Below are 13931 nucleotides of genomic sequence, written 5' to 3'. Positions count from 1 at the left end.
GTATATTAGAAGTTGTGGATTACCCTCTTCTAAACTGATATTGTCTTTAGTATTTTCTTTGTTTTCAAGTCCTCTCTTCTATTTGTCTTGAGCGATATTAGACATCTTCTTTTTTTTAAGTGTTATCATGGCAGAACTTGTTGAAATGAAGAGTGCAATGGTACAAATGCAAAAGCAATTGAGGGAGTTAATGCTTGTGATGCATCAACTCAATTTACCACCACAAGGAGCAACAAGATTGGTAGGAAGTGAAGATATAGAAATGGTTGGAGCTACTTCAATATCTGTACCAAATCATATGCTTTCTCCTATAGTGGAATGTCCTTCCAATATTAAAGAACCAAGAATTATCCTACCCGAGAAGTTTGATGGCACGAGATCCAAGTTTCAAGGATTTATCAATCAAGTGTAACTTGTGATTGAACTTCAATCCCAAAGCTATCCAACTCTAGGATCGCAAGTTAGATTCATTGGTACGCTTCTTTCATTTTCAGCACTATCATGATTTTCATCTTTTCTTGAACGATAAGATCCAATATTAGATAATCTAGAGGCTTTTCTAGGGGAGTTTTGATCCATGTTTGGAGAACATGATTCAATTCGTGTTGTAATTAATAAGATTCATATTTTATGACAAGGCAATCGATCAATAACATTGTATGCTTCACAATTTTGATAACTTATAACTGATATCAAGTGAGATGATGCTGCACTTATTAGCCAATTTTTCTACGGATTACAATATGAGGGAAAAAAATTAATGCTCAACTTATCTAATCTTCAAACATTCAGTCAACCAATTGACTTTCCTATGAAGTACGACAATCGCCTTTTTGAATTTCAATCTGAGAACCATATAAGTGGACCTCAACATTACTATAATTCAATGGCAATACTAACATCTCTTCAACACATACATTCGGAAGTAGAAGATATGCAAATTGATGCAGTACGTTTCGAACTTCTTACTGAGCAAGAAAAGACTCATTGTCGGTAAGAACGACTATGTTTATATTGTAGAGAACCAAAACATACTATTCAACATTATCCAAAAAAATGACGCAACCACAAAATGAAGAGTATGGATGTGAAAGAAGACAATATGTCAGAAAACGAGTTTATCCAGCTATAATAGGGACTGAGCGGTTGGAACCTTGCACAACATCTAGTAAAGGTCCTATTCTCTCCTCAAAGCCCTTTCTTTGTTATACATTAAATATTAATTTAGGACCTAAATATTACAAAGCCTCTGCCTTGTTAGATTCAGGAGCCTCAACATGTTTTTTAGATGAAGAATTTACTAAAAGACATAGCATATCTTTAGTAAAGAAAACTAAACCTGTTTATGTAGAAGTCATAGATGGTCGTCCATTGTCTTCTAGAGATATTACTCACAAAACCTTTCCTATAGAAATAATAATCAATGGTCATAATAGCTTTGTAGTATTTATCATTAGATCTTCCTGTAATCCAGTTATTTTAGGTTTATTGTGGTTAAAAAAAATACAACCTTCAAATAGATTAGATTTTCTGAACTCTTACTTTATCTAAAAGTATAACTAATAGTGTAGTTAATGAAGTAGAGAGTCATAAGTTCAATTCAATTAAACCTGTATTTATAGGTGTAAAAACTTTCTTGCATGTTGCTATGAAAGAATCACCATATATTATTTATGTTACACCTGTTTCTAGTGGTAGAAAGACTTCAAGTGGCATTCCCAGCCAATATCAAGAATTTCAAGATGTATTTGAAAAAAATAATGTGGATACACTCTCGAAACATCATCCCTATGATTGCTCAATTGACCTTAAAGAAGGAGCACAACTGCCATTTGGACCAATCTATAGTTTATCACAAAATGAGTTGACTGAACTCAAGGAGTATATTGAAGAAAATCTAGCTAAGAATTTCATACGCCATTCTAAATCTCTGGCAGGAGCTCTAATTCTATTTGTAAAGAAAAAAAGATGGATCATTGCAGATGTATGTTGATTATCGAGGATTCAACAAGATTACCATCTAGAATAGATATCCACTACGTTTAATATCTAGACTTCTTGATCAGCTCAATCAAGCTAAGATCTATACAAAAATAGATCTCTGAGGAGCATACAATCTATTGCGCATCAAAGAAGGAGATGAATGGAAGACTGCGTTTCGAACTAAGTATGGAGATTTTGAATACAACGTCATGCCTTTTGGACTTACAAATCCACCAGCAGCTTTTCAACATCTAATGAATGATATTTTTTGAGAATTTTTGGACAATTTTATGATTTGTTATTTAGGCGACATCTTGATCTATTCTAAGAATTCAGAAGAATATGAACTTCATGTTCATCGTGTGTTACAAAAATTAAGAGATGCAGGATTCTATGCCAAGATAGAAAAGTGTGTATTCCACACTACTCAAGTCAATTTCTTAGATTACATCATTTCAAATGATGGACTTATGATGGATCCTAAGAAAGTTCAAACTATTGTAGATTGGGAGATCCCAAAAACGGTAAGAGATGTCCTATGCTTTTTGGGATTTACCAACTACTATCAGATCTTCATCAAGGACTTCTCTCGAGTTACAGCTCCACTTACATGTTTGACTTATAAAGACAAACTCCAATAGAATCAAGAAGCGGAAGTTGCTTTTGAATCTTTGAAGACAACGTTTGTTTCTGCACCAATCTTATATCGTGTTGATTTTTCCAAAGCGTTCTTTATAGAAACAGATGCATCAGACTTTGCTCTAGGTGCGGTTATGTCACAAATAGGAACAGATGACAAACTTCATCTAGTAGCCTTTCATTCAAGAAAATTCTCAGCAGCAGAAATCAATTATGAGATCCACAACAAAGAACTTCTTGTAATCATGGATTCTTTTCAAGAATGGCATCATTATCTAGAAGACGCTTCCAGTCCAATTATTGTGTATATGGATCACAAGAACCTCAAGTATTTTATGTCAGTATGCATATTAAATCATCGACAAGCTTGTTGGAGCATGTCTTTATCAAGATTAGAGTTCATCATCACTTATTGGCTAGGAAAACAATAAGATTTATTCAATACCTTGTCTAGATGTTCTTATCTTACACCAAAAGAAAGAGATGCAGCTTTTGAGCAACAAAGAATGGTTTTTTTGAAGCCAGAGCAATTTCATCTTCGAGCAATAAAATCAATATTGACTATTGATTTAACTTTTTTCAAGCAAGTCGAGTTAAGTATGTCTTCAGACCCTCTTCTTCATAATATTAAGAATAATTCTTCTAAATCTCATGATCCCTCTAAATTCGAGTTCAAGAACAACCTACTCTATTTTGAAGGATGCCTATATGTTCCAGAAGGAGAAGCACGTTTAAATATTCTTCAAGCTCGTCACGACTTCTCAACAGCAGGATATTTTGGATACAACAAGACTTTGGAGCTGATATCTAGAAAAATTTGGTGGCCTCAAATGTGGAAGGAAGTCAAAAAATTTGTACAATCATGTAATATTTGCTCAAGATCAAAAACTCCTCGTCATTGACTTTTTAGACTTCTTCAGCCATTATCCATTCCAAAACAACCATGGTCTTCTGTTTCTATAGACTTCATCACAGATCTTCCAAACTCAGGTTCTTATGACTCTATATTCGTGATAGTAGATCGTTTTACCAAGATGGCACATTTTGTACCATGTACAAAATCTATTACATGTAAAAAAATAGCTAAGCTCTTTCTTGACAATATCTATCGCTATCATGGATTATCCAAGGATATTATATCAAATAGGGAAACTCTATTTGTATCAAGATTTTGGCGGACTCTTTTCAAGATTCTAAAAGTGGATATAAAACTATCTTCGGCATTCCATCTTCAAACTGATGGACAAACGGAGCATGTTAATCAAGTTTTGGAGCAATATTTAAGATGTACCATTAACTACCAACAAAATGATTGGACAACTCTTTTGCCATTGGCAGAGTTTGCTTACAATAACACGGTACATTCTTCTACAAAATAAACACCTTTCTTTGTTAATTATGGTTATCATCCATGACTTGATACTTTTGACTTTTCAAAAGTTGATAATCCTACAGCAAAAGATTTGGCGATTCATTTATCAGAGCTAAATGCAACGATGAAGGCGCAGTTAAAAGAGGCTCAAGAACAACAAAAGGTCAATGTGGATGTCTATCAAAAGGAACAACCACCATTCCTCTTAGATGATAAGGTATGGCTACTTCATTGTAATATCAAGACCACTCGTCCTTGTGACAAATTGGACTATTGAAGGTTGGAACCATTTTCTATTTCTGTACAAATCAATCCAGTTGCATATCGTTTACATCTACCGGAGTCAATGAAAATCCATCCAATATTCTACGTATCTCTTCTTGAACCATACAAGACAGTGGACATACCAAGAAGACGACAAGTTCTACCTCCTCTTATAGAAGTGGACAATAATGAAGCGTTTCTAGTAGAAGAAGTCTTAGATTCAAGGCAGCACCAAAATAAATTGGAATATCTTGTCTAGTGGCATGGATATGATAATAGTGAATGCACATGAGAGCCAATAAAGAATCTTGTAAATGCACCAAAGGCGGTGGAAGCTTTTCATCGACAACATCCATTAAAATCAAGATGAAAACCTTTTTTATAAAAAAAAAAAAAAAAACATCTAGGCAAGATAACATTCTACTTTCAATCGTTGTTTGTAGCTTCTTTGTAGTTGTGACGCTCAGGAGATGGAGAACCAACAACCAGTGGATTCGACTCAAGAGCCTTTACTTATTGATCTGCCAAACGAGACATTATGATTCTGACAACCTTCAAGACGACGCAATCGAGATGAAGATCTTCAAGAATGACATGTTCTTCCTCGAATAGATGGCAAGATACAATGCGTTTGGTATCACGACTTGAGAAGGGACTCCAGATGTTTGGTGATTTTGCTAGAAGTAGAAACAACTCCTGATGGTGTTCCAAATATTCTATTCAAAGGAAGTTATGAAAGCCTCAACAATGATCAAATAATTGGGTGGTCTTTTCGCCCTGGTATGGGACACTACCGATGGTTGAGAGGCCCTATCAATCATCTTCAAAGAGAACAAAGATCCGAGTATGTGGTGAATATAATTCGTCGCATTATAGATTTCTTTAACATATGATGACCGCTCCTCATGAAACTCATGCCTAGAAGGGGAGTAATGTCACGGACATACTCATGTAAGCCAGTAATTATATATACAAATAGATAGAAGTAAGTAAAAGTAGATAAAAGTAAGTTAATTCTATAGTATTTGATATGGAAGCTTTCTAGAAGCTTCATAGATACTACTTTGACTTCATAGGTATCTTTAATTGACTTTTTGGATTAGAAATATAGTCAACAAGTTGGCCACGTGCCACACATGTTGTTAGCTTGAAGACCAAGCTAACTATGTGGCCCACACATAGAAAAACTTACCTTGTAAGTCAAGGCATGTGTCTTACAAAGTCAACACATATTGGAGGTCCTATAGAACGTCACCACTTAGCCTCTAGTTAGATAGTATATATAGAGACAAGAGTGAAGCTTTCTTCACTCTTGTCAACTTCTTTCTTGTTTCTAGTCTAGTTTCAAGGATCTCTAGTTTTCTTGTCTTTTGGCAATAGCCATTCCAATTTCTCTTTGAATATACATATTTGTTTATTTATATTTTATTACCTTTCTTTGAGTAAAGGCTCACTTGTCTGAATTACTTTTTCATCGAGTTCTTATCCTTGAGAATTAATCTACATATCTTTTGTTTCTAATTGCTCATTAGAATTGGATGGTGAAGAAGCTGCAAAATAATTAGTGTATACATGTAGTATAATTAAAGAATATTTATCTTGTCATTATTGATATAAATGGTTATCGCACTTCACTACTTGACTAATGGCTTTATTGAGTGTTAGAAGATCTAACATAGACAATAATAAGTCCTTGACATCGTTTCTTAATTTCCAATGAAATTAACTCATCAATGTGTCTTTTTTCTAATTTATATCAGATATTAATTGTCAAAAATTTGAAGGATATGTTGATGCAAAGTGTGTTCCTTGTCCAAGGCTTTGAATTTTAGTTGTTGAAGAATGAACCTTATCATATTCACAGATGCTTCTACAAATACTACCAAAAATGCTTCAAAATTATACAATATATGAGAGTTCTTTTCAAATAATGGAATAAACCACAATAAAGCTTGATTTGAAAAGAAGGTTCCAACTAAACCAACACGAGATGCTTTAGTGGAATATTGTTGAGGTTGAAGCAAGGTGATGAGTCGTACTTGATTTATAAGCCACAAAATTTTAAACGGGTGTCATTAAACTTTTTCAGAAGGTTGATCCTTGGTTCTTTTGTTGTTATTATTGTCAGATCATTGCTTTGAGTCGATGCACCTCCCATGTTTGAAGTAGACACAATCATTTGAGAATTTGAAGTCTCTATTGCAATTTGATGCGGTGGTTTAGGCGCTCTGGCTCCTTGACCATTGTGTATGGTCATATGTAGTTCTTCATTTTACTTTGATAAAGCCTCTTTCCTAATCCTCAATGCTTCAAGAACATTAATAATAGAATCTAACTTAATCTCTTTAGAGTCTGTTATGTTGAATTTTCTACCTTTTGCTATAGAAAATCAGAGAAACACATGCCTTCAAAAAAAAAAAAAAAAAAAAAAAAAAAAAAATGATCTATGATACAAAGAAAAGAAACCAAAAGAATATTAAGAAAAGAATAATATTAGTTTAGAGGAGGATAATCCACAACCTCTAGAATACTATAGTACTTTCAAGAAGAGGGATAATCCACTCTCTATCAAGAAAGACCAAGCTCCTAATATTATTTTATTGCAGTCTTGACAAACTATTAAGGACCATATACAAGACAAAGATTCAAGACCTAGGAATGGAGTTAATTCGACATCAAAACAATAATTAGATAAAAAGTAAAAAGGTCCTAGCTAAATCACAAGAATTGAGTTATTAAGATTAAAGTTCTCTTTAGCCTCGACTCCTATATATACTAGGTCTTAAGAAGTTTCTATGAGAATTGAAAACAAAATAAGCCTAAGAACCTTCTTTAGTAACTTCTTAAATCATCTAAAGTCTCCTAGAACCTTCTAGGATATCTTATGACCTTCTAGAACTTTCTTAGAATCTACTAGAACCTTCAAGAGCCTTCTTAGAATCTACTAGTACCTTCTGAAATCTTTTAGAATCTTCTCAAATCTTCTTTAATCTTCTAGAATCTTCTAGAATATTCTTCAATTATATACCTATGATACAAAGAACTATGAAAACTAATCTTCAATTCCTCAAAAGTCTCTTTAGCGAACTTGTGCCTAATATTCTTTAAATCCTTTAAGCTCTTTTTTCTTGCAACTTCTTCTATTTGTCTTTTAAAATCTTCTAGCAAAGGTCCAATAATGGATTTCAATTTCTTATCCACTCTCTTATATTTTGATTCAATTATGATCTTTGATGCTTAAAAAGATTTAATTGTATCATAAACTTCTTTTATATGAATTTATATAATTTTATCATCATCATCTAATCTAATAAATATAATTAATTCTAAAAGATCTTTCAAACTATTTTCTTCATGAATATCTATAATCTTTTCATTGTCTTCTAATATTCTTAATCTACATAACTCTTTTTTAATATTACACAATCTTTTTTTTTCTTTTTTTTTTAAAACTTCGACCCTCTTATATATAGTACTTCTATTTTCAAAAATTTCAATAAATCCTGCATCAAAAGCACCTACATCTTACAAAAGTACCTCCTTTTGTACCTCTATAATCTCACTTAATAGTGGTATCCTCTAAAAATCCTTGAATTCTTCAACAATTCTTTGCTATGGACTTTCTTTTAACTTTTTTCTATTTTGCTTATGATTTGGAGGCATAGTCAAAAATAGTATTGTCTTTCTCCCATCTTCACTACAAATTTATACATAAGATGAACCATTATCAAATATCTTTATTTCCATTCAAGTTACAATAATATAAGATTGCTTCAAAATAAATAAATAAAAATAAATAAGATGTTGCATCTTGAAATTTTATTCTATTCTAACATCACCAATTCAAATTTTTATATTTAGGTAAGTATCATATAAAATACTTTATATATTATTAGCTATCTATATTTTCCATCTATGTTTCATATTAATTAACAAACTTTACTTCATGTAAACAACTTTAGACATAAGATTTATTTTCAAACCTTAGTCAATTAAAACAACAATCAATTCATCTATATTTCTAACCTTCACTAATACCTCTATTATTGCTCTAGCCGAATGCTTTTAAGAATAATAACTTCAAAATTCTTTATTCTTATTACTTTGATTATCAAAATATACTCTTTGATTATAATTCCTTTCCTCCCTTGTTGATTATTTGCAACAATTACCAAATTCATCTTTTTTATCTTCACATACATATGCATTAATAGCATAATTTAATCTAACTTCTTTCATTAGTTTCATCCTTTGTTTAATACTGTCAATAATGACATTATGAAATTCTTTTTTGGTAATTCTCAAAATCTCTTTTAATGTGAATTCAACCTTAACATTGAACATATGTTCTTCAAGCACCTCCTTTAAATCTATTGTTGCTTTAATATCATAGAATAGTTTGTATGTTGATGACTTACATTTATTTCTTATGTCTTTAGATTTTTTCTACAATATTGTCAAAGCATCTTTTATTGGTAATTCTTTTGAAGTTATCTCATAAGCTTTTTTTTTTCAAGTTTTTCTCTTAGAAATACTTCCTTCTCTTATGTCCTCAAAATCTCACTTCTTCTTTTCTTTTATTAAAGCTTCATATTTATTTTTAGTAATATAGATATATACTGATAAAGTTTCTACAAGATCCTTGAATTTATAGCTCTACAAATTATAATTGCAGTATTCAAGAATGCTCCCTATGGTAACTTTTTTTTTATTATAGAAATGACAAAAGACCAAAGTCTACTTGATATAATATTTCTAAAAAAAATTTATTTGTCATCATCATCCATCCTAATATTATAATTTATAACTTCCATTACTATAATTCCATATATAGCCAAATACTTTTTAATCAATGCTTTATAACTCTCTTACCAAAGTTATTTTGAAGAAGTTTACCAATATCTTTTAATGATATCTTTCCATCTTTTAAAAAAATAATATCTTGTTATACCATTTCTTTGAATTTACTACAATCTTTTTGAAAATAAAAATCATTGTTACACCAAATACATCTTTGCACATATCTTTATTTTAAAATAGCCTTCGAACTTGTTGTAGAAGTCTTCTTCTCAATGCTTGAAAGTTTGATTTGAAGATCTTAAATCCCATATATAATCTCCTCAAATTCCATGTTTTCTTTTTATGATATAGTTCTTAGAGGTTGAACAATACGTACTATCAATTATAAAGTAGGTACTTGAGTTTTAGATACTTATCCAATTCTTTAAATTCTAACTCTATTCTTTCTCATTTCCCTCTTTGCAAGTAATCTAATAGCATCTTCAACTTATTTCTATTTTATTATCAATTCTTCATCTTCTTTATTCTCAAGAAGAATTTCCAACTTTTCTTGTAATTCTCTATCAATTTCTTAAAAAAACAATTCAATCTTATCTGGCTTCATAGTTAATTTTTTATTTTTGATAATCAAGAATATTGCCACTTAAATTTCTTCAAAAATTCCATAGCTTACAAATTCTTATTTGGCTACTTAATCTATTCTAAAAATGATTTTTTAGTAACTTGATCAATGTCTTCTAAAAAATATTTGTCCTTTAATACATATAAAAATGTCTCTTATGAATCTCCAAAATGCTCCATAATTAATTCAATATGTTTTCTTATCTTTGATATTGTATCAAGTCCAAATAGGTCAATCATCTTTTTTTTGGAAATTTGATTTAATTCCATTTTTCATATATAACATTTTAAATACTTTGAAATATTCCTTCCATCAACTTAGTCAATTTTGTTAACCATTGCTTGTAATTTTTTGGTTGCCAACATCTTTTTGCAATCATTTCCTTGTTATTATTGTATAAATAATGTAAATACTTGAAACATATTTACAATGTTTAAATTAAAGTATATACCTTGTCTACTAATAAAAAATCTACTTGAAGCTCTACTTAAAGTTCTACTTGAAGCTCTACTTAAAGATCTACTTGAAGCTCTACTTGAAGCTCTACTCAAAGCTCCATCAAAAACTCCAAATTTAATCTTCTTGTTTTTTTATATCATTAATTTTAAATAACCAAAAATACAATGCAATACCTTCCACTCTAAAATTTCATGTTAGATTCACTATTTATATCATAATATGTATTGTCTTATTTAAGAATGCACCAAGCACCTAGTTGTAGAAGATAAAGTTGTATTTTATAAATATCCAAGAAACGTTATTAGGTTTTATCCATATAAAAAGAATGTAATTCAAATTTCAATTCAAAGTATTTAAAGCCAATACAAAGTATTCAAAAATAATTTTTTTTAGTAATCTCAGCTATATATAAACTCTATTTTTATTATTACTTTCAAAATTAGGTAATTTTGATTTTTCTATGCAAGCCATAATCCTAGTCAATGAGCTTTGGTAAGCTATAATTTCTACTTTGACAGTCCAAATAGTACAAAATTTTGCATACAAATGCCACAATAAGTCTTCTGTAGGGTTATAAAAATTTAATCCAATTCAACATACAAATTGTAAGAAAAAGGCCAAAAATCACATTAATATCAGTTGGCTGTCAACTTGAAAGTTGATACAAATATTCTAGTAGTAATTTCTCCTTTTTCAATTGTTAAATTCAATTCAAAATTAATGTGTAGCTTGATCTTGAATTTTTGTAATACTATGCCAAATTTCACCTTCATCCAATTAATAGATCTCAAATATCATAAAAATCCTATCTAAACTTAAACTATCAATTTTTAATACCTTCTTGTAACAAAACCCTAATATTTGCCAATTATACTATTAGATTAATATAAAATTTTACACATACTTAGCACATCCAATCAACAAAGTACTATCAAATTTTGAATCATAAATGTAACACCAATTTTACAAACTAAAAAAGAATATTAACTTTAATTGTGTTACATAAATCTCAAGTCACTAATACAAACCTTGACTTTGAACAATAATTGAAAAGTCAAAACAAACCCTATGAAAATAAGTCTTACATCTTTGAAATAACTCAATTGTTGGTCTTTAAATATTATCCTATTTTGCCTTAGGTAGCTGTTTTAATAGCTAGAGGTTTGATTTCGACCTTGTCCTACAAATGGTTGATCCCCGAGTATCAATCTAACCTATTTTAAGAATTTTTTAGCCCAACCTTACTTTCAACTTAATCCTAGTATCAACCATACTAATTATTTACCTCTTCTATCTTATTTTTATTAATTTATGGCCTTTCTAAAGTATTAAAAGAAATTCTACAATCTAAAAGATAAAATAATTAACCAATCTTTAATCTATTAGCTATTAAGATAAGAAAATAAATTAAGAAGCTTTTATAAAAGCCATGTTTAAATATCTTAAATCATTATTACATCAAGATGATTAAATATTAATTAGAAATTTATTTTTGATTATATTTTCATCATATAATTGTCATCATATAGTTATTACAACATGACATTGTACATATAGAAATCATAGATGGTGTCAACAACATGAGTTTTAAAAAACTAAAATATCAATATACTCTTGTGTCACTTAAAAAGACTAAAAAATCATTCAAAAATGATATATTATTAAACTAAAATAGGTATTGCTAAAGTCAAGATTTAAAAAGTTTTAAAATAAGACTAAAGGTTAGAAAGGCATTGACAAGAGTGGAGAAGGCTTTATTCTTGCTTCTATATATACTCTTAATTCAAAATTTTGAGGCAATATTTTATAGAACCTCCAAAATGTGTTGATTTTACAAAATATGTATCTTAACTTGCAAAGTAAGTTTTCTATATGTGTGCCACATAGTTAGCTTATTCCTTAAGCTACCAACATATGGTTAACTTATTGACTGAGTTTTTAAATTATCAATCAACTACAAATCCAAGTAAAGTCAAAGCAGTGTTTATGAAGCTTCTAAGAAGCATTTCTAAAAAATATTATGAAATGAATCTACTTTTATCTACTTTTATTTTATCATATAGATAAATATTAGAATAAATATATATATCCATGATATGAAGTTGATTGAATTCTACCTTCATATAACTTATTCATATGAGGCATACTAGTATGTATAGCTTATCTTATGCCTTGTGAAATTGAAGAGGTTGCTATAATCTTTAGCTCATCTATTTCAAGTTTTATACTTATTGAATAGCATCAAGTATTAGAACATGCTTCAAAATATACAATAAGAGATGTAAAGAGGATGAATTATATTAAAGGATTAAAAATCATAAGAGAAAAGGATAAAATACCTATATGTGAGTCATGCATTTTTGGTAAGGCCCAAAGGCAATCTTTTTCATACAATCATAAATATGCTAACAATATTTTAGATGTAATAGTGCTTAATCTTGATTATTTTCATACGACTACTTTTGGTGGAGCCAAATGATTAGTTATGTGCATTGATGAATATTTTGGCTATTATAGCTTTGCTTTATTTTAAATTAATGACCAAGTATATATTACTAATAAGACTTGAGAAGCGGATGTATAAAGAAAAATTTAAAAAAAGTTAAAAACTTTTCTCAGTGATGAAGGCACTGAATTCTTGAATAGTAAGCTTGGTTCTTATTTCAAAATTAAAGGCATTTAGCACATAATCACTCTTACATATACACATGAAATTATTGGCATAGGAGAGCATATGATGTAGATTATTTTTAAAGGAGTACAAATACTTCTAGATAATACCAAAGTGGATTGTCAGTATTGGGCATTTGCAACAAAATTTGTGACTTGGACTTGCAATCATCTTTTATTTGCAAGACTTGGTAGTAAGATAGTATATAAAGTTTTCTATAGTAAAAAAACTTTTCTTCAAAATGCTCATTGCTTTGATTTTCTTGCTTGGTATCATATATCAAAAGAAAAATATCAAAAATTCAATGCAAAAGCAATGAAGGGTGTTTTGTTGGATATTCAGAAGTAGCAAAAAGATATGAAATTTTTCTACCTAAAGAAAAGAATATGATTCTTAGTTAAGATGTGATCTTTTTTGATAATAAGTATGAATTACTCGGTGAATCACTAACTCTTCAAGAGAAAATTGGAAAATATATGGATGATAGAAATAATCTTGATATTTTAGATTTTCAACATCCAAATGAATTAAAAATATACCAACCTCAAGCTTTAAGATTACATGTGCATGATAGACTAGATGGAGAAATGATTTAAAAAATAAAAATAAAAAAAACAAAAAAAAACAAATTCTATATCAATAGAAGTAGTAGAATTCTATCAATCAAAAGTATAGGCAATGACTTAAGCTCTACTACCAAGAAATCATCATATAGGTGGCATTGACCTAGTAAATATTATAAGCAGTAGTAAGAAAATTCAATAGAGTCATTATTGCATGCTTTGAAAAAAAGACAAAAAAAAATTATTTTAAGAGATTATGTCTTACCGATTGAAATAGTGGATGTGGTTTATGTTAATGAATATATAGAATCAAAGACTTTTGAACAAGCCATGAATTCACTTTTTTGCAAAGAGTAGAGTCATGCCATAAAAGAAGAACTTGATTCTTTGAAAGATCATGGTACATGGGAATTTTCATTTTAAGCTAATGGTAGGAAGGCTATGGATTCAAAATAGATTTTTAAGAAAAACTTGCTAATAATGACTCTATTGAATTTTTTAAAGCTTAATTGGTTACAAAAGATTTTATTTAAGTGAAGGAATCTAATTATTAAGAAA

Source organism: Physcomitrium patens, chromosome 3 (assembly GCF_059467195.1).
Source record: "Physcomitrium patens ecotype Gransden chromosome 3, ASM5946719v1, whole genome shotgun sequence".
NCBI lineage: Eukaryota > Viridiplantae > Streptophyta > Bryopsida > Funariales > Funariaceae > Physcomitrium > Physcomitrium patens.
This window is presented reverse-complemented; position numbering follows the sequence as displayed.